The sequence below is a fragment of the Macrotis lagotis genome, chromosome 1 (genome assembly GCF_037893015.1).
Source record: "Macrotis lagotis isolate mMagLag1 chromosome 1, bilby.v1.9.chrom.fasta, whole genome shotgun sequence".
Lineage (NCBI taxonomy): Eukaryota > Metazoa > Chordata > Mammalia > Peramelemorphia > Peramelidae > Macrotis > Macrotis lagotis.
The window spans coordinates 780,272,600-780,296,164 of NC_133658.1; the positions used below are offsets into that span (position 1 = coordinate 780,272,600).

Sequence of the window (23,565 nt, forward strand, 5' to 3'; positions counted from 1 at the left end):
TCACATCAGAGGTACTAGTCTTCCTTGAACACACCTACACACAACTCTTACTAGGTATACTATCTGCCACCAATCAATTAAGGATATATTTCTCAAACAATCATCCTATGGGATATCTCATATTTCTCCTCTCTTTTGTTCCTAAGTTCCTTGGAAAGGTCATCTAATTATAACCTCTGATTTTCTCTCATCTGAATTCCATGATCTGATTTCTAACTTCACCACTCAATAAAAATTCTTTTCAAATTTTTCATTGAAATTTCAGTTACTAATTCTAGTAACCTTTTCTTCTCATTCTTTATTTCTCTACAACCTTTAATAATGTTGATTATTCTCTTCTTGATACTCTTTTCTCTCTCTTTTAGTGATATTATTTTATTCTAGATTCCCTCCTATTCTCTGACTATTCCTTCTCAGTCTTTGCTGAACTTTTGTTTAATCTTCATCCAGGCTATCTGGTTAAAAATAGGTGTCCCCTTTGGATCTTTCCTAAATACTTTCTCTTCTTTCTTTATATTGTTTTACTTGATATCTTTAATTCTCATTAATCCAATTATCATTTTTATGCTGATGATTATTGCTTTACCCAACCTTTACCACTCAGATAACCTTAAGACTCATATCATCTACAAGTAATTGGGCATCTTAAACTAGATGACAAAATATCTTAAACTCAATGTTTCTGAACCCGATCTCATATTTCCTTTGCTCCCCTATTCCTCCTTTCATTCATTTTTGCAAGATTTTTAATTTTACAATTTCCCCCCTCCTTTCCTTCTCTCTCTCCCAACAGACAATCTTATATAGTCTTTACATTTGTTTCCATGATATGCATATATATCAAAATTGAATGTATTGAGAGAAAAAGCAAATCCTTAAGGAAGAAAGAAAATAAATATTAGTGATAGTAAAATTATGTAAAACATAAGATGACTGTTTTTAAAAAATTGAAGGCAATAATCTTTGTTCTTTGATTAAACTCCACAGTTCCTTCTCTGGATAAAGATGGTATTCTCCATAATAGATCCACTAAGATTGTGTCTGATTATTGCACTGATGGAGTGAGTGAGTCCATCAAGATTGAACATCACCCCATGTTGTTAGGATATACAGTTTTCTTCTGGTTCTTCTCATCTCTCTCAGCATTAATTCATGCAAGTTTTTCCAGACTTCTGTGAAATCCCATCCCTCCTGATTTCTAATAGAACAATTGTGTTCCATCATCCTTGCCATTTCAAACAGAACTGCCATAAATATTTTTATGCATGTGGAGATTTTACCCTGTTTCATGATCTTTTCAGGATACAGACCCAGTAGTGGTATTGCTGCATCAAAGGGTATGGCCATTTTCATTGCCCTTTGGGTATAATTCCAAACCCCTCTCCAGAAAGACTAGATTAGTTCATAGTCCACTAACAATGCATTGGTGTCCCAGATTTCCCACATCCTCTCCAACATTGGTCATTATCCTTTCTGGTCATATTGGCCAATCTGAGAGGTGTGAGGTGGTACCTCAGAGATGCTTTAATTTGCATTTCTCTAATCAGTAATGATTTAGAGCAATTTTTCATATGTCCATTGATAGCTTTGATTTCCTCATTTTAAAATTGGCTTTGTATATCCTTTGTCAATTGGAGAATGGCTTGTTTTTTTATAAATTTTACTCAGTTCTCTATATATTTTAGAAATGTGTCCTTTGTCAGAAACATTAATTGTAAAAAATGTTTCCCAATTTACTACATTTCTTTTGATCTTGTTTAAAGTGCAAAAGCTTTTTAATTTAATGTATTCAAAGTTATCTAATTTGTTTTTATAATGTTCACTATCTCTTCCTTTGTCATAAACTTCTCACCTTTCCATAGATCTGACAGGTAAACTATCCCTTGTTCTCCTGTTAGGTAGATACATTTCCATGGAATTTAAATGACACAATTAGAGGTATCACCCATTTGAAAAAAAAGCAGGGAGTGAAGCAATGACTACCAGTTCTTCTGTCTGTTTCCACACTTCCACTCTCAAAGAGTTCTATTCACTTAAGTGAGTACTTGCCATCTAAAAGAAAATCTGTTTTCACTGTCTGTTTAGTTTTCTCTTCTCTGATTTAGAAGCTCCTTTAGATATTTGAATTTAAGGAAGGATTCTGTACATGATCCTCTGAGATGGTGCTGCTACTCTATGAGTCTAGTGAAAGTCTTGTCACTCTACTTCTTCTCCACCTCCTCTCATTTTGTTAAGAGATCACTTAAAATTCCCTCTCTAGTACTAATCTAAGCTTACTTTCTTTTCTTCTTATGCTAAGAAGAAATATAATTTCCAGTCTTTGGTAATTTAGGTTCCCTTGCAAAGTGATCAATTCAAACCATAACAGAAAGATGGTTACATAATTTTAGTGGAAGGTTTAGATAAGTTCAATTATTCACTTAATGAAGAAACATATAATGGGAATGCCAATAACTAGTATAGACTCATGCACATGGGAGTAAAACTAAAAATAACTGCGGCGTAAAATGTAGAATTTTGTAAAAATAGTTAAGTTGCATCATTTTCTTCAAGTCATTATATAGTAACACAGAAGCTTAAGTTGAAATGACATAACAGATTGAAATCTCAGAATCTTTTTAAATATTGTGGTCATGGTTAATTAAGTTTAGATATAACAGGAAGGAACACCAATGAATTTATTCAAAGAGACGAATAAATGTGCATATGCCTTTTTTATTTATCTTTACAAAGCTAAAACTATGTAACCACTGGAGAGCACTGTGTATGGGACTACTTAGACTGAATCAGTGTCCTCTATTCTTGGTTTATTTCCAGAAGAGAAAGGAGATTATTTTTGCTTATACTTCACACCTATCTGTCATGCAATGTAGTGTCATTTCCCAGCAACTCAAATAAGATGAGGTTTGGAGATAGTTTGAAATGAGATTGAGAAATGTGTCTTCAAACTCATAGGTGGACATCCAAAAAAGTTTTTGCTAATATGAAAACCATATTTATATTAAAATCATCAGAAATACATTCACCAGGGCTGTGGACTGGGCTCTATGATTGTGACACACCAATACCCCTCCTACTTCTCCTCTCCTCTTCCTTCTCCTGCCTCGCCTCCTTCAGGTAGCTCACATCCCCACTCCAGCACATGTTCTGTCCCTCTATCCCTGGGTTTGCACTCTACTTCAATCTTCTGGAAACATGACACAGGATCAGGGACATTGTCCCAGCCACAAGGGCTTCAGGGATGGCAAGATGGACAAGTCCAGCAAGGTGGCTTTCATCACTTGTATCACTGACAGGATGGTTCATATCTGACTGAACTCCTCCTGGAAAAGGGCTATGGGGTCCATGGAATTGTATGTCAATCAAATTCCTTTAACATAGGATGAATTGAACAACTCTATAAGAGCTCTCAAACTCATAGTGAAGGAAATAAATTGCATCATGGGGATCTCACAGTTCCTCTCTTGTGAAGAAAATTAATAAAGGGAAGCATACAGAAACCTACAAGTTAGGATCCAGAGCCATGTCAAAATTTCTTTTGATCTTGTTCAATATACTTCTGATGTTAATGGTGTTAGCATTCTGACTTCTTGAAGCAATTAAGACTTGTGGCCTTATCAATTCTGTAAAGTTCTATCAAGCCTCAACAAGAGAAATTTATAGAAAAGTACAAGAAATATCACAAAAGGAAACTATCTTATTTTATCCTTGATCATCTTATGGAGCAGCAAAACTTTATGCTTATTGGATATTGGTGAATTTCCATGAGGTCTACTACCTGTTTGCTGTGGATGATATTCTTTTCAATCATGAGAGTCACAGAAGAGGGCCTAATTTTTTATCTAGAAAAATTAACTAATTTATGACTAAGATTCACCTTGGACAATTGGAGAGTTTCAGTATGGGGATTCTAGATGCCAAGAGAGATTGGGGCCATGCGAAACACTATGTTGAAGTAATATGGTTAATGTTGCAGACCAATGAGCCAGAAGACTTTGTCATTGCTACTGTTGAAGTTCACTATGTCCATGAATTTGTGGAGAAAGCATTTTCTTACATTAGGAAAACAATTGTGTGGGAAAGAAAGAATGAAATGATATGGATCAGTGTAAGGAGACCAGCTGTAGATTTTAAGTATTACCTACTGAAGTGGACTTTCTACAAGGAAATTGTACTAAAGCAAAACCAAAAGTAAACTAGAAGTACCAGGTCACTTTTGTGAAAAATATTCAAGGCTGATACGACTCTCATGAAGCACAACCCTACTTGCCAGAGTTGGTCTCCTGAAGAGATAAGATCACCTTATCCAACCCTCAAGGAGGGTTCATTTTCACATTGTAATCAATTGGTGGAGAGCATTTGACTGCAGAAGGGGATCTGACAAATGATATGGTAGAGGAGAGTAAGATTTAGTCATACCCAAATTTTTTTCCCCAATCTTCCAATGCCATTGATTGTCTTTCCTTAAATGGAAAAAAACACTTTCATTTCCTATAAAATTGAAATTGACCATTCCAGTGCTTTGGATACATGATATCTCAATATTGATGTTTCCTCTGGAGGATTTTATGTAGGTGATAAGATGATTTTAATCACAATAATTCATTTTACTTATAATAATTATTATTAGACAACAGAAATTGTAGGGTCTTTTAATTTTACTCTTTTTTCTTATTAAACTGGTCTTTGTACAAACAAAAATAAAACAAAACAAAAAAGCAAACTAATGCACTTACCGGAAGGTATAGTTATCTTCACAAGTGATGATGATGACGTTTGTCCTTCATTCTCGAAGAAGACCATGACTTCAGGATGGTGATGCCATGACAAGCACATGCATTAGATTTGGGTGAGGTAGTGCTGTGCAATGTCACCAGCCTCCCTTTCTCCTCCAGAGCCATCTGGACCCAGTGGCCAGATATGAATCAGGATGATTGCAGATGGCCCTGGATGCTAGGCAATCAGGGTTAAGTGATTTGGCCAAGGTCCCAGAACCAGTGAGAAGTGTCTGAGGTTTGATTTGAACTCCAGTCATCTTGACTTTAAGGTCAGTACTCTATCCACTGTGCCACATAGCTGCCCTTTCTTCACAAGTACAGAATGTTAGAATAGGAAGTCATGCCAGAGTTCGCCTAGGACATAGGTCAATACCTTTTTTTTTATATCATAGACCACTTAGTCAGTCTGGTGAAGATATGAACTAGCCTAGCATCAATAAACCTGTTTTTTACTCCTCACTCTGCCAGAGAATTGCTACATGATTTTAGGCAAGCCATGTCACTTTCTGGACTACAAGCTATTTAGTTCAACTGGTTCATTTTACACATAAGGCAACAGAAGTAGAAATACATATAAGGAAGATGTGGAAGAAAATGATACTTTAAAATGAAATAAACAATCATTATAAAAAGTGATTTCCTTTGTAGCTTTGAAGTAAGATTCTATTGAAATAAGAAAATGAATTTAGAATTAGAAGAGGTATTATAGATCATCTATTCTATCTTCCTCATTTTCCAGGTAAGGAAAATGAAGACTATAGAGATTAAATGATTTGTCTAAGTACAAATAGCAAGAGGTAGTCAGGATTCAAACCCAGGTCCCCTGATTTAAATCCTGCTTCCCTAATCCAAGTTCAAATATTATAATTAAAAATTCATTTTATCTATTATAGTGACAAAATACATACTAAAAAAATTCATATAAGCCTCTATGCTTTAAATTGTAAGTGCCCATCATTCTCTGCCGTTTCATTTCCATGACTTCCTTTTGCTTTATACTTTAAAATAGAGAAGTAGAGAGAGCTTTTATTTAAGGTAAATCCCTTAAATACAGGTTTTTATTAAAAAATAACGTCTCAAGATTAAGATATGGGCAGAGTCATCCTTGCCCATAAATATTGTTAAGGTAGTTGTCAATGCGTCATTTTGAGCTCCAGATAGCTCCTCTATTTGTTTGGCATGGTATATGAAACTTATCTTTGAAGAAAGGGGAATTTAGAGAGGGAAGGGGAGTTTTGATGTAAACCATGAAGAAAAGTGGGCTAATTTTGGAACCTTAAGAAAATGTCACAGTGGCTGGGGGAGTGTTTCCAAGCAGCCAAGATGCATTATGAATTCCCTGGAAACCTGAAGGTGTGGATTAATGCAAGGGAAATGAAGGCCCAGAAAAGGAAAAGGAGAGAATAACTTTACCTACTTTTCCATCTTTTGTTAGTTGATGCCGTAGATATTAGTACTCAAACAAATTATTAATAATGACTTTTTGTAATTAGGCAAATCATGAAAATGAAAATATGTGAAGCCTATTTCTCAAAGAAATGCCACATCAACTCATTTTATCCAAAAAAGCATTTATTCAGTGAATACTCTGCAAGATGCTAGGACGTAAAGAGATGGCAGTGCAGCAGGAAGAGATTTCAAAAAATAAAACAAGCAGCCCTGACTTTACAGGGATTATACTCTAGCAAAGTATGATTGCAATTACCCACATAGCATACTTGCTTTCTCTGAGTAATGTGAAATAAGGGGGTAGAAGTAGTCATATTAAATTTTGGTGATCCTTGAATGCCAAATAGATTTGCTTGATTCATACTAACATAGAGTCACTGGTGAGTCTTTTATTTAATTAATTTGTACTGGAAACTGTATCTTATTGGAAAGCAAATAAAAAGGTTCATTTCAAACTGAGCCCATGAGGACCAGGACAGCACAGGGGATGTTTTGACATATCATTTATGCTTGCCTCATATTGCTTCCACTGGATTTAACACTGATAAAAATATTTTCACTGTGAAAAATCTATCAAGCCCATTCTTAATACAATTTATCAAGGAACATTTGTGCTACTGTGTGCATGCAAAAGATGGATGTGTCTTGTTCGCCATGAATAGTTCTATTCATATCTTTCAGTTGTGTAGAGAGCAGCAATTGGTGATCAGTCAAGTGAAATCCAATTATTCATCAAATCAAGTGTCTTGACATCTTATTTTTGACCTCCCCTTATTTTTAATACCTGTCTACTGTTAGGTAAAATGTGGAGGTGAGGTATACAGTAGAACAGATGTCAGTATGAGAAATCATATATCTATTGCAATGGTCATCAAGGAGATGGACTTGTTACTCTGGTACCTTGGTGAATCAGATTTCTCCTGATTACAATTACATCCCCCCGCTCCTATTCATGTGAAATTATTGTCTATGGCTTTCCATAAATATTCCTTTAAATCCAAATTTATAATACTTGTGATCTTTCCTTATCTTTTGTTCCTAAGGTCAAGGTGTGCTGATATATGACTTTGGCCATTTCCCTTTCTATTTTCTAGCTTTCAATTTTTCAAAAATAACTTTATTGGCTTTATGAATTTTAAAATAATTTTAAGAGATGAGTTTTGGATTATAGGCTATACTTTTCTTCCTTTATTTTTAGTGAGAATCCTCAATTAATTATTGGCTTTTATGTTTTGTATTTTTGTCAATTTAACATTTTTTTGGTTTCTGCAAGGTAATAGGGTTAAGTGACTTGCCCAAGGTCATACAGCTAGTAAATTATAATTTAACATTTTAATGCACTCATTCTGACCTCTTAACTATCATGTGTCTCATATCTCCACTATGTCATCATAGGTTCCTTTGTAATTTCCTAGGTCTCACCCCTCCAACCCCATACCTACAATCTTGTTCCAACCTTGCTTTGTTTCAGTTTCTAGTTCCTCAAACCAAACTATCTCACAGTTGTCCATTGATCTGACAATGACATATTTCTTACACTTGTGTCTAAGTAATTTTCTAAACTTTTACCCTTTTTTACTTTCCCACTGCTACCATCCTAGCATGACCCCCAATTGCTACCAGAATAATCTGTTACAAAAACATTTTAACTAGTCATCTCATATCTTTCTGCACCACTACATCCTTTTTATCATTAAAAATTAATCTTTTTATGAATGGATTTAATCATTATATCCCTTTAACTCTGAACCCTTGAACAATGTTTTATTGTTTCCAGAATTAAATTCAAAGGCCTAAGTTTAGGTTATAGAGTCTTCTAAAACCTACTATCTCCTTATTTTTCCAGTCTTATCTTCCATTTCTTTTCTCCACACACATTTTGCCAAATTGGATGATGCACTATCCCTTTCACATGCCCAGTACTTTGCTGCATTCATATCTTTCTCAGTCCATTTCCATTTTTCTAATGCTCTGTTGTATCCCATCTCTATATTTTAAAAATCTTATTCATCTTTCAAGTTCCATGTCAATTAATGCTATTTTCAACAATCAGGAAATATAAGCACATCTAAAGAATGAATTGAGCCCTAGCACCATATTTCAATTTGTTGCTGAATCATAAACCCTTTCCTGATCTTTCCCATTCTTTCCTTGGTACTTATAATACCTCATACTAATAGTACACCCCTGATGCACTCGATGCTTTAGTAAATATATGATGATGATGATGCCTTACATATGGATAATGGTGAAGCAACATTATATATAGATCCAGAGAACAAACTACTAATCTCAATATATGTAACGCCATAATAGCAGAGTGTAAAAGCTCCATTGAGTTTTTCCAAGACAAAAAGTTTTGAAAGAACCTGGTTGTGTTAAAATTGTATTTTGTTCTGGTTTTCCTGACTGTGCCTCTTCTAGTTAGTATGCTAAAGTAAGTTTATAAGTAACCAGTTTAAAGGGGAAATAGCAGAAAATAAGATTTCAGAGGAGTACTTGGAAGTCATCTGGAAATGAACCCAGAAATCAAAGAAATTTACAAATTGTATTATGAATTATTTAAAATTCACATAGTGTTAAATGTGATGATTCATCAGAAGCCACTGTTTGTTAAGGTTTCTGATCCTAAGATCCATAAATTCTAGACTCCCATTTGTCCAGACCAGCTGAACATCAAAAGATGCTGACACTTTGAGTGATAACTTTGAAATTTCACCAATAACATAGAGATGATTTTGACATGATAATGAACTAATCCCAAGGTGGCACAAGTAGGAGTTGGTCTTCCCCCCAAAAAAATGCTACAAAAATGAGACCTCAATTTCCTATCTTTTCTCCATCCCTCCCCGACACCACCACCCCCAGCACTCTTCCATATCCATAAGGTCTATGTTGTCTGGTGCTCCCAACTCTAATCCATGGTTCTGTGAGTGATAATCTCTCCCTCTTCCCCTCCTTATCCTCTTCCCCAACTTGTCTATTTTCCTTTACCTTTCTATCCTCTACTCCCACACCATCTTTCTCTTTTCCCTCGACATTGCTTGTCTCTCCATCCTCTGTGGTTATTCACTTCTGATGGCCACCCCATTTTTTTTTACTGCCAATTATGATATTTCTCAGTTTATGCCCAAAGAACCAGCCTGCCCCTCTTTTGTAATTGTACATGTTACAATTTCTCAAGTTAATTTTCAGTTCACTGATGGAATATATCTAGTGTATACCATATTTGTACAATAATCCTGTATACATCTTATTCAAAAAAGTGGTATTCAACTTTAATTGAAGGTCTCTAAGAACAGGAAACTACTTCCCTAAGCAATGTAATATACTTTGGAGTAGTTCTAGGTAGTAGAAAGATTTTCTTTACATTAATCCTAAATTTAGTTTTCTGTTACTTTTGCCCCTTAATCCTATAAATACTTTTCTTGCATTAATTTTATTGAATTTCCCTATCACATTATTGACTCATTATAAAAATATAATCTAAACTATTGTTATAGCCTTTACTGTAAGAGCCCTTCCAGAAGAATAAAGAACAATTATCATTTAGTTAGGTTCTGCAACCTATAGTTAAAAAAATAAAAAGGAAATTCGATCATCAAGGAATTTATAATCTATCAGTGAAATTGAGATGGCAAAAATAATCAATTAAGACAAAAAGTAGAATAAAACAAGAGTAATAAAAAAGTGGCCCAACAAATGAAATGAGAATTTAGAGGAGGGAGAAATAATATCTAGTTGGGGGAGCAAGTAAAGCTTCATAAAATCTTCCGAACGTTTGAGCAAAACAATAACAAAAATAAATGTAGAGTAAATAGAAAGTTGTCTCTGAAGAAAGGGATTGAAATTCCACTTATTACAAATAATGACTAGGCAAATCATTCATCTCTCAGTTCTCTAGGCAATATATTAAGACTATTAGTATCAGAGAAGATGCCAAGTATGCAGTCTCTCATCTGGTAGTTCCCTATAGCAATGAAATTGCATTATTATATCTGTATGCACATCTCAGAGAGGTTTCTCTCCCATGCCCTAAGGAAACACAATTCTTTGTTCATGAGATTAAATCTACTTTAATTCATAATTATGCAGGAATATTTACCTTTATTTGTTTCTGAATAGTACATATACTTCATAGTTCTACATTTTAATAGAATGCACATCTGCAATTTGGAAGAATGTAAGAAAAATTATAAATATTTAAATAAATATCAAATTTATGATCTGGGGTCCAAATCACAAATTTGAATTCATGATGTCACAAGATAATATTTCTTTTTCCTTCTTCTTTCCTTCCTTCCTTCTTTCTTTTTTCTTCTGTCTCTCCTTCCCTTTTTATCCCTTCTTTCCTTCCTTTCTTCCATCTTTCTTTTTCCTTCCTTCCTTATCCTAATCTGAGGAGAATGATTTTTTTCATTGGCCATATCTGAAACTGAAAGAATAAAAGAACTGGTGACTGATAAAGTTTGTTTTTGTTATTGGGTCATCCAGAAAATCATGGTTTTAGTTTTCTTATTGAATATGATATGCTCCTTAATACCTACATATATTCTAGTACTGTAGCTAATATAATATTAAATTTTCAATTACTAAGCAGAAAAATGCACACTTTCCAAATCTGAAGGGCAGAGACTAGGTAAAGGGAAGCTCTATTTGAATAGCAATATGTGACAATATAAGGCAATTTTTTTACTCAGAGAAAAAAATAAAACAAATGATGATTCAGGTAAGTGCCTCAGCAGTAAAACTAAAATTCAACAGTACACAGCCCTCATCTTTCAGATAAGAGTATTAAACTTCTCTTCTTAATCCTCAGAGACTTCTAAAGAATTGAAGATATAAATGTCTATGTAAAAAAGGAAATCACTGCATGGAAACCATCTTTAAAGTACTGAAAAAGCTCCTTGGGGGATATGTTCTTACTCTCACTGACAGGCAAAAGGTTCTTGTTCTTTTCAAGATTCTCATTATTGCTCAGATGTAGGAAACCTTGTCAATTAATGGCCTAGATTCTGAGTTGGTTTGGACTTGCATGTAATTAGGATAGCAGTGACTAAAATGTAAGGGAACTTTCCATGAGTAATCTGCTCTTTTTCCTATACTGTTGCTCTGTAGGAGAAGTTTTCTAATATCCCTTTTATAAAGTGAATTAGTGTAGTATAGAAACATTTCCCTCCACCTTTAGAATTTTCTTGTCAAACAATTTAATACCTATCTTAACTATATAGTATGTTTTAAACTCAGACTTGCAACTTACATTTTGAAGGCAGGCATTTACATGGCCAAGTTGTGATAATTCCAAATATAGAAATTCGGATGATAAATAAATTAATCTATTGTTTTTTAAATTCTTTCTATTCTTAGTAATAAATATCCTTGCAACAACCCTGAGAAGGAGGTAATATTATGGGTTTTTTAAAGTTTTTCAACTCTTGTCATCCTGCCTCCATGTGCCATATTTTATCCACTGAGCCATCTAGCTACTTCATGAAGGCATGAATGACAAAGGCCTAATTAGATTTATCCTGGGCTCCAGAGGACTTAACCAGGAGCAATTGGTAAAAGCAACTGGGAGGCAGATTTATATTTGATATAAAGAAGATTATCCTAATGATCAGAAAAAGTAGAATTGGAGGAAACCTGTGAGTTCTCCTTTACTGAGAATCTTCAAGCAAAAATGGGTAAGTTTTTAGGAGGATGTCAAAGATGTACCTTGTAAGGTAGGGGTTGGATCCACTGGCTTTTGAAGTTATTTGCAGTACTTATGTTCTATGATACAGAGATTTTTTTTAAATTTCTGAACTTTAATTCAAATTGATACCAGAATAATGATCTGGGTAGAAGGTAACCTCAAGGATGGCAACAAACATTCTACTCATATCAATATTCAGAAGGATACAGAATAAATTCAGTAAACAGAATGAAACATTTTGGTTTTCTCTTTCCTCCCACCTATTTTAGTTCCATGTTTTGTCTACAATACATCTACAATGATTTATTTATTAATTTCAATATTCCTGAACTTTCTACAGCTAAAATCTGTAAGGTTTCTTTGTCATTTTGCCGTGTTTTTGAGTGACTTGCCCAGGGTCACACAACTAGTAAGTGTCTGAGTCAGGATTTGAACTCAGGTCCTTCTGATTCCAGATACATTGCTATAATCACTTGTGTCAATTAACTACCCTAAAGCTAACATATGTAGAGTAAATTTATAAGGTAATTTTCATGAGTAGAATGTTCTGTTACTTCATTTATCTCAGTTCTCTTAAAATAGAGACATGATTTTTAATCAAGTATAACGTTCTTTAATCTTAGGATCTGCTGTGAGGTGGATGAGGGATCAGAGTTAAATTTGAGTACCTCTGATTTTTCTCTCCTGGCTGTTAAAAGAGACCAATATCTATGAGAATCAGCAAATACCACTCATCTTTATGCATTCATTCTATTTATGGCTCAATTCTTTGACTCCAGAAAGAAACCTTTACAAGTCAATCCAGTGCTTTTTTTCACCAAACCACAGTAGTGTTCCAAAAATAGGATGTAAAAAAATTAATACATAAATAATAAACATAAATAATATAATAAATACAAAAAATACCAAAACTTTGAAATCCAAGACTAAAACCATATTATGAATGCAAATCATCACTATTGAATTTGGATCATATCTTTTCTGATGATTCTTACAATTAGCATAGTTTCTAGAACATAGTAGATGTTTAATAAATGCTTGTTCATTGATTGTATTCAACTTTACAATTATTGTAGATTTATTATTATATATTAATACATTTATAGCTGGTAATATTTGCAAACAAGTTGATAGTAGTATTTTAAGTTCTAATGTAAAAACATAGTATTAATAAATAACAATAACAAATGTCTAACATTTATTAACACAATGCATCAGATATTAAACTAAATGCTTTATCATTATGTCATTTGATCCTCACAACAACTCATGGAGATGGTGCTAATGTTATCCCCAATTTGAGGTAGCTAGGTTGTACAGTGGGTAGAGCACTGGCCCTGGAGTCTGGAGGACCTGACTTCAAATGTGGCCTCAGACACTTAATATTTACCTGTGTGACCTTAAACCTCATTAGTTTGCAAAAAAATACAATATTGTTATTCTCATTTTACAGATGTAGAAATTGAGGCAAACATAAGTTAAGTAATTTGCTCAGGATCATACAGTTAGTAAATGACTGAGACCAGATGAGATCTTCTTGACTCCAGACCTATGCTAACTAGTTGCCTACAGTTTTTTTAAATACATTTATCTATTTATAAATGTTGAGTTTAAATTTTTTGCAAGTATAAAACTGGTAATAGAGTAATTATTTTCTGCAACTGCAAAGTCAGTTTTCTGCAAATCAAAAACTTTCACCAAAAAAATACAGTAAGAATTTACAATATGGCAAACAGTCTTCCCAAAGAAGTAGACCTCTGAAGGAAAAAAAATGAGTTTTGCAGACTTTGCTCATTTTTGATCAAAGAATTTTGGTTAATTTTCTTTCCTGATATAACCCATATTTATTTTGCTTTGGTATTATCTCTTTGAGTTTTGACTAATTTTCTTTTTATTATCTGTCTTATGACTGTGGTTTTTATTCATTTTTTTTTATTTTTCTTTGGACTTTAGCTCCTTTAGTCTTTTTCTTATATTCTTAGTGATTTGTCTTTGATTTTTCTCATTTTTTGTCCCCACTTTTCTTGGCTGCACAAATTTCCCAAGATTTCCTCATCTTTCTCCTTTTGAGTTGTTTAAGTTAACCTGGATCTAAGTCACAATCAACTTTAGGGAAGAGAGGACTGGCTATAGTTGGGTCTCCAGTCCCCTTACTCTCAGGTGATGAGACTGCTTATCCTCTAAATGGTTCTACACATTGCTTTCCTTTGTACTCTGATGCAATTATATTCCCCTTGCCTTTTGACTATGCTCATCTTTTCTACTCTCCCTTTCTTTGGTGTGATTAGACAGAAATCACTGCCTGGAATCTCCTATGGAGAAAGAAATTCCATCTATTTCTGAGATATAAGCTGGAAGTGACATAGTCATACCCTGAAGTGCAAACCTAAGTGATGTTGGGGGGCAACTTGTAATCTTCAAGTGGAGTGAGTTGGGCAGTGGAGTAGAGAATGGTTTACTGAGTAGGAATTTGAAATATTTAAGTTACTCAATGTAAATGTAAGTGATTTTTATATTGCGCAGTATTTCAACTCATCTTATGATTTTAATTTTAATTACTTTGTATATAGAATATAGTTAATTTTTTACAGTTTTTTGAATTGTAAGATTTTGTGGGGAAACTCTACTATCTCACAGGTAAAAAAAAATAATAATTATGTGGACTCACCCAAAACTGTGGAACAAAAACAAGAAACTCTTAATTGATTCAATAGATGATTAATAATGAGGTATGCTAACCACATTCTGTCAGAGAGGTGAAAGGCTAAAGATGCAGAATAAAAAATACATTTTGGGGCAGGGAAAATGTGAGAATTAGTTTTTTGGATTACGCATATGTAATAGTATTTTTGTTTTCAGTTTTTAAATATGGGTTTGGTAGGACAGAGGGAAAATAAATGCTTATTGCTTGAAAAATAATTTGGAAAGAGAAAACTTTTTTGAAAGATGATGGGAGTGAAATTAAGTATTAAAAAAGAGCCCCAGCATAGAACTTTTCATGAACAATGGAACACAGAAGATTCAATATACAGTCTTGCCAAAGAAGCAGAATTCTGAGGGAGAAAAATAGCACACTTAAAACATACACACACACACACACACACACATACCATGATTGAAAGAAAATATGACAGTAGAAAAGAATCTGGTAGTAAGGTTAGAATACATGGATTCTGAAGGCAAAATTGCTGACCTTGAAGTCAGGTTGCTCATAAATAAGTAAAGGATCGTTGGTTTTCCCAAAGAACATGATTAAATAAAAACTCAGGACTTAATAGGATAAAGTATTACAAAAAAAGAAGTCATGAAGTAACCACAAAAAATTTAAACATTTAGGAGTTTCTTGATATTGTTTCATAATTTTGGCTGAGTTCATATAATTATTTTCTCATTCATGAAAACTTTAATCTTCAAAGATTTTGTAAGGGTTCAATTTTCCAGTCTCACTCACAAGCAATACATTTTGCAAGTGGCCAGGATAAATAATTTCCAATAGGAATGAGGGAGAGGAGAGAGAAGGAAGGAAGGAAGGAAGGAAGGAAGGAAGGAAGGAAGGAAGGAAGGAAGGAAGGAAGGAAGGAAGGAAGGAAGCAAAGTTTTATTAATCATTCCAAGCACCTTGCTAAGTCCTAGGGAAACAAATATAATAAAAAGAAAATAGTTCTTGTCTTCAAGGAATTTATTGCAGAGAACTGGGAACTTATAGCAGATGAATCTTAGGAACAGAGTCTGAAGGAAAATGAGGCTGGTTTAGGACAAAAAATGAGAAACCAGGGTACACCATGGGAGAATAAGGCTGGTCTGGCTAGAGTCATGTTTTAGGTTGAGATACTATCAGTTTTCCATTTCAAGGAGATTAAGGTGCTAAGAAAGTTCGAAATGAGACAGTAAGCAGAGGCAGATTATGAAGTCAGCAAAAAGAATCCTTCAAAATTACTAGGCATTATTCAATATTCACAAAAATTGAAGGAACAGTATGGAATAGAATAAAATTACAAAAAAAGAAAAGGAATCATACAATTACCCCTAAAAATGTCACCTGCAAAATTGGGTGAGACAAATTTTGCAAGCACCCACAGCAAAAACTTTCATATATAATGGAAGTCCACTTCAAATTAACCAGTATCATTATATGATCATGGGGAGTAAATTAGGATTTTCCAAAACAAGCAAAGGGACTCAAGCTATAACCCAAATAATATATTTTACAAATTTTGTCTAATCTTCAATAAAATAGAAGCAAAAAAAAGCATTCAAGACATACTTAAAGGGAAGAAAAACAGAGGCAATTAGTAAATTTGATTTACAAGCACCTTAAACAACAGAAACAAAAAAAGATAAGAAAGTATAATTTTCAAGAAGAGAATAAGTAGGGAAACCTATTTCTCATGATATAGTTTAGCATTTTGCAGCTAGGTGACACTGTGAATAGAGCACTGGCCCAGGAGTCAGGAGGACCTGACTTAAAGTCTAGGTTCAGATACATTATACTTACTTAGCTATGTGGCCTTATTAAGTCACTTAACCCCATTGCCTTAAATAAAAATAAAAACGTAAAGAAAGATATGAAAAGTATTAATAAAACAAAGATCAAATATGGATTATCTGGGTACAAAATCATCCAAGAAACTGAAGTTAAATTTAAGGGAAGCTTAGAAAATCCAACAGAAAGGAAAAAGAATTGAATTAATTCTCCATGAACTGAATCTCATAATCACTTTCAAGTGAATCAGTAGTTTTTTTTGGAAGAGATAGCAATAATACAAATAAGGAGAAAGGAATTAAAAGAAGGGGAATGTAGATAAAACTAAAGTCCATAAATTAATAATAATTAAGTATCAAGTTCTTTAATTTCCAATAGAGATGGGGATATGGGACAATAGGAGATAAGGAATGTAACAGAATGGAATGGAGGGTGGAGAATTCTCTTCTTGAAGGAAGTAGGGGATACCATAAAATAAGACTAATCCTTTAGAAAATAGATAAATATCAATGGCAAGAAACAGAGTTTATAATGAGAAAACTTGAAAATTAGAAGGTCATTTTCTTCTCTAAGAAAAAAAAAGATTGTATTTCTCAGGCCTCCATCCCATTAAAGAGATGCTAGCATTGAAATTGATAGAAGGCATGAAAACCAAGGTTGATTAACATCTTATCAGATGGACAGTAATGGGGATACCTAGTCAAGTATGGGTTGTTCAAGGTGGGCCTCTCTCAGAGATGCAGAAATTCTGTAAATTTGCTGACCCTGGGGTGCCTTACCAATCTGTCTTCTCTATTTCTGTTTGAAAAAATGACACACACACTTCAAGTGCCCAGAAGGATGAAAAAAATAATCCTTAGTATCTTGAGAGTAAGGGAATACAGACATTGTCATACTGGAGACAGTGGAAATGAGTAATTTGAGGGTGAAAGAGAATATATTATTTTTTAAAATGCTAATTATAAGATCTGGATGATGAAGAAGGGAAATGAAACTATAATAATGTCTCATTTTTGTATTTTCCATAATTGTTATCACACCTGTATTTTTGCAGGACCAGTTATGTAGACAGCAATTAAATAGAATTTAAATGACTCTTTTTAGGACAAGAAATAATAAGATCATCAGGCATCCAATCCCATTCAATAAATATTTATTAACCACCTACTCTGTGGTGGTCATTCTGCTGAGATAATAAAAAGAAAGACAAACCCTGACATAAAGAGTTTGCAATCTAAAGGGAAGAGACAACACATAGAAGGTAGAAAAGGGAGCAGGGCAAGAAAGAGAGCAAAGATCTTGGTGTTATTATTCTATAGATGTAAAGTTACAGATTCAGAGTAGAGTGAACCAAAAAGTTTGGTTTCTGATCTATAACAGAAGGCAATGGAGGAGTTTGGTACTCCACTCTCCAGCCCTCCAATCAAAGAGGAAAGGAGGTTAAAGAAGATGGTTTCAGTCAAGAATATTGTTAGCAGTATGTTGACAAGATTAGAGGAGAGCAAGGTCCTACATTGATTGAGACAGAATCTCTGATTTGCCTGAGTATCCACCAATATCATCCGTTTTGGAGTAAGTTTTAGAGATGCCATCAGGACACAGAAAAATACTACATTTCTAAAGGAATGGTATTTGAGGGATGTGTCAAGACTTCCAGTACCAGAATCCTAAAGAAACCTTGAATCTTTGCCTCTTACAATAACTGGTTTCCTTCAGGACTCAGCTTAAATGTCACCTTCTGCAGAGACTTAGGTGCTAATGATTTCCCCCTCTATGTTTAACTTGGATTTATTTTGCATTTATCTTCATACATATATATATATATATATATATATATATATATATATATCCTTGATGTATAATGTATCATTTCTCCCCCCAGCCCCCTTTCCACAATTAGAATGTAAGTGCTTTTAAAACAGAGACTATTTTCACTTTGTATCTCAAATCCTTTCTACAATTCCTCTAACATAGTAAGTCTTTGTGATGTGATTGATTGAAGATTGAATGATAAGTACTGACTGCAAGAGTATATGGTCAACATACTTGTTAATCATAATCATTGACAGACTGGCATCTAAGTATCTGAGTCGCAAATTATAGATTAGGCAGAAGTACAGTAGTAATAACTATCTTGAATCTTTTTTAATGAATGAATATAATAGAAATATTCCTTTTAAAATTATTTAAATTAATATGGTTTTGTTCTATTTTGTGTCATCTATTTGTATATAGATGAACTCTCTCCATATCTCTGTTAGAAGGAAAACAAATAACCCAAGAATTATAAATAATTCCAAATAACTTCTAGAAAATATTTCTTGAAGACTCATAAAATATACTAAAATTTATTAGTATTTTTTTATCATTTAACACTTAAACTATACCACCAAAATATTTAAATGATGAACTAGAAAATTTTGACTATGGAAAAGTTAACAGAAGAAAATAATCAATCTTAATCAATTCAAATAGAACCATCTTAATAGGTTAATAATGTTATTTTACTTCTCAAATTTGCTTATTTTCACCTTGTTCTTTTGGACGAGTCTATCTTTTCTTGATTACATGGGACAAAATGGTTACATTATAGTTTTATATCATCCAGGGAGCAAATATTATCATCCCTCTGCTTTTCTCCTTTGTAGTTAAAATCCCAACTTCAACACATGGTACTTCCAAAAGTAATAGAGGTCAAAGCATCAGTGAGAAGATATGGTCTTTAAATATTTACTCTAATTGTGTCATGCTGTAATTAAATTCTTGAATCTTTTCTTCCCTGGCTGCCAGAGAAATGGGAAAATGGGAAGATTTTTAAAAAGAATAAATTTATTTTGAAAAACAATACACAAAAATAATCATTGCCATATGATGAATATCATTCTAGTATTATATCATTCAATCCCAATATTAAATCATAAGGTAATTTCAAAAAGGAAAGTATACTTTTGAGAATTGCTTTTGAGATTCAGTACTCTTCCTACTACTCCTTAATGTTTTTCCAGTACTATTTTGACACTTTCTTGTGGTATAGAGATAACTTTGTGCTCTTCAAGACTATGCCAATGACATACTAATTCTGATGAATCCTATTCAGTAGGAAAAGTTTCCAATCCAGATCTGTGAATTAGTTCCTACCATTTTCCTTAAAATGATAAAGATAATTGATATACCTATACAATACAATTTAATTCCATGGGGGGGGCAAAAAATACCTCTCTAAATGAGATAAATTATATAGTAATTATAGACTAGGAAAGGAAAAGTGATCCCCTATACAAAAATTTCATATCCAAATGAGACTTATTGAAGGATATTTTTTAAAATCCATCTGGGTATTGGGATAGCTTGAGAGGAGGAAGCTACAGGATTTTAGTCATCTTAGATCATTTTATGAGGGTGGGAACAGGGTGTAGTAACTCCAAAGTTATCTTTCCAGTTTTTCATTTTATAAAGCAAAGACCTCTTCCATGTTTCAGTTACATTCCACAAAGAGTCTTAATGAGGGATCTGGGGAAGTGACATTTTATTTCCTACCTCCATTCCTAGATCTACCCTTTGAGATTTTTGAGCATCATAATTGAGTCATGGGGTGAAATGAGGAGAAAATTGGATTGGAGGAAGGGAAATCTGATACATTCCAAGACTTGCCTTGCTGCTATTTCCAGTCTCCAAATGTGAAACCATTCTAGAGCTTTAATTCATAGAATAATATTCACTCAGGGTATTTTTTTTGGTTCAACACTTCATATCTTATATCTGTGAAATAAACCAAAACACACTAACATGTGTTTATGCATATATCTATATTTTCTCCCTAGCCTGCCAGAGAAACAGGTGCATGTGCTTTGTGGCATATACATTTATATGTACATTTGAATAGAAGGATGGCATTTCCAGCAATAAAGAATCTGATCAAGAATATATCTTGTTATATGTGTGTGTGTGTGTGTGTATAAATAATATGTCTACTATTATAGGAAGGAAGTAGCATCTGCAAAAATAGACAATTCATTATGAAGTTGTGTTCAGCCTAATTTTACTGATCCTACCTTACAGATAATAATTTCCATTCCTATTGTTAAAAAGCAGCCAGTCAATCTAAGTTCTTAAAAGGGTTATGGGGAATTTTTTTGGTTATAGCAACTTTTTTGTAATATTTTCATATAAACATAATTACAGATTCTCAAAATATTGTAATATATGATCACCAGGTAAATAAATGCTCACTAGTATTGTATTCCCTTAATGATCCCAAAATTAAATACCTAGGTAGTCTGAGGGATAAAATATGACTGTATAGAAATGTATCTATGTTTTTAAAATGTGTCTGAGGTGGGGGCAGCTAGTGATGCAATGGGTAGAGCAGTAGCCCTGGAGTCAGGAGTACCTGAGTTCAAATCCTGTCTCAGACACTTAATTATTACTTAGCTGTGTGGCCATGGGCAAGCCACTTAACCCCATTGCCTTGCAAAAACCTAAAAAAAATGTGTCTGAGGATATAATGCTTGTCATTGGTGATTTGGTTTCTAGTACTTGTTCTAATGATTTGGTCATTTAAAAATTATAATAATATATATTAACAATAATAGCATTACATAGCTCTTTAGGTTTTGCATAGTGCTTCACAAATATTATCTCATTAGAATTTCACAAAAGTTTTGAGTAATTGATGCTACTTTTATCCCCATTTTGCAGATGAGGGAAGTGAAGTAGGTAGAGGTTGAGGCTTCCCAAAAATCACAGCATGGAAGTGTCTGAGGCTGAATTTGAGTTCTGGCTTTCCTTGCTCCACGACCCAGAGACTATCCTGGTGAAGCAGGGGGTAGCAATACCTACACAGACCTTTTGTTAAGAATTATGTATTTTGAGTTACATGTGTGCAATAATATATTTGATAACATTTTAAATGCCAATAATTCCCACGATATCTTTATGTCATTGAATTTAATGTTTAAAATATAGAATTTGCATCTTAGCAACTGAGAAAACAAAAGTGATTCTACATTTTACTCTTGATTGCCTTCATTTTGAAGTGTTTAAATGCTATTTTACCTAATTGCTTTTTTTTTTTTTTAGTTTTTGCTAGGCAATGGGATTAAGTGGCTTGCCCAAGGCCACACAGCTAGGTAATTATTAAGTGTCTGAGGTCCGATTTGAACTCAGGTACTCCTGACTCCAGGGCCGGGTGCTCTATCCACTGCGCCACCTAGCTGCCCCCCAATTGCTTTTTGAGGCTAAAATAATGGAAAAAATTTAAAAGATGCTATTATTATTAAAAAGATTTGGATTTCAAAGCCTCTTTTAATCTCTTATTAGATAAGACTTCTCTGAGCATGATTCATTTATCTTTTTACATATAATTGAGGATATTTAGAGGATGCCCATATGATAAAGCATAATTTGTCTTTTTCTCCAAGCAGAGATATGCAAAATAAATTCAAATATACAATTTGTGCTGAGTAGGTAAATTTATATCCTTATATCATCTCATTCCTGCCTGTTGGTTGCAGGATGAATTGGTGCTCAGACATGTAAATGTACATATTTACATACATGTTTGATTCATTAGATAAGGAACTGATTTTGGAATCAAGATGACCTGGATTCATATCCCATCTCATACACTTCCTAGATTGGTGACCCTGAATGAGAAGATTGAACTTGATGACCACTCAAAGTCAATTCTAACTAAATCTACAAATATGTAACTGCACACACACACACACACACACACATATGTATATTTATATTTATACATGTATATGTGATATATATATATATACTTATATATGGAGACAGACTTCTGGAGTTCTATTAAATTTTAGTTTCAGGTATCAGTTTTTAAAAGAATCGAATACAGTTTGAAAAATAGATTAATTTGGAGTATTTTATCCAAGTTATAGTCTAGACAGCTCTCTGGGTATTATATGACTCATTAATGTTTTACTCAAGGCTTTAACTATGTTTTATGTTAGTATATCAGGAAAATAATCATTAATTAAGATTTGAAACTGAAATTCAGAAAGTTGGCCCATATAGCTCATAAGAAATCTGTGGAGAAATATGTCTGAAAATTGATTGCATAGATGTAGAAAACAAATGTAATTTTATCTATTTGAAATATAAGAAATTCCATTGGGAGGAAGGGAATAATCATGTATATAGTGCTTACTACATACCAGGCACTCTAGTGCTTTTTAAAAAAAAAACAAAAAAGAACAAATATTATTCATTGAGTTTTACAATAACTCCTATAAAGTAGGTGCCATTATTATCCTCATTTTGTAACTTGAGAACCAAGGCAAGTAGAAATTAAGTGACTTGCCCGGGGTTTCACAGCTATTAAGTAACTAAGGTTGAATTTGAATTCAAGTCTTCCTGATTCCATGCCCAAAACCCTATCTACTGCCCTCATTGTGTCATATATTCAAGAAGAAATAAGTATGAATGCAGAATTGTAATTAGAAAGCATTTGCTTAACACTTATATATAAAACTAAATTTTAAAAAGATTTTCCAGTTATTACTACACTTTATAATCTTCTAAAATACTTAGCTATGAAAACCATCAGAATAACCACTGAAACACTGTCTAATCCTATTTGAAGTTTGTTGCAGACTTGTAAAGATAAATAAGAAAGCACTTAAAAATGTATGCATCCCCTAAATGTTAGAACAATATTGAATTTTTTATATACTATCATTTGAGATACATTTTGTTGGTGTTAATTATTCAAAGCAAAGTTTAAATCTAATTCCTACTCATTGTTCTAAAATTCACAGATTGTTAGGTTTGCTATTTTTTAAGTTCATACTTAAAAGCATAATAAAGTCTTTCACAATCAGGCTTCAGTTTTTCTTCCTATGTTCATTACTCTTTTACCTTCCTTCATGCAGTCTACTTTTCAACTAAAGTGGTCTGCTTTCTCTTCCTTATACACATTCTGTGTTCTATCTTTAGAAAAATTCATTTCTCACCTCCAACTCATTGATTCTCTACCTAGAATCTTTCCAAACCCAACTTAAAGGTATCTTTCAAACCTGATTTCTAGTTCTCCACCACAAAATTAGTTTGTATTCACCTTATGTGAGTCTCTGTGTGTGTTGTATATATGTGCACATTTGTTGTTCTCCTGATAAAAATGTAAATACCTTGAG

General features: G+C 33.3%; 1 protein-coding gene and 1 pseudogene across 6 annotated transcripts in view; both read left to right on the forward strand.

Annotated features, from left to right (window-relative positions):
* GRIA4 (glutamate ionotropic receptor AMPA type subunit 4) overlaps positions 1-23,565 on the forward strand; it is a 516,976-nt gene that overhangs the window by 125,391 nt on the left and 368,020 nt on the right. The window lies entirely within an intron of this gene.
* LOC141488273 (GDP-mannose 4,6 dehydratase pseudogene) lies at positions 1,720-7,313 on the forward strand (annotated as a pseudogene).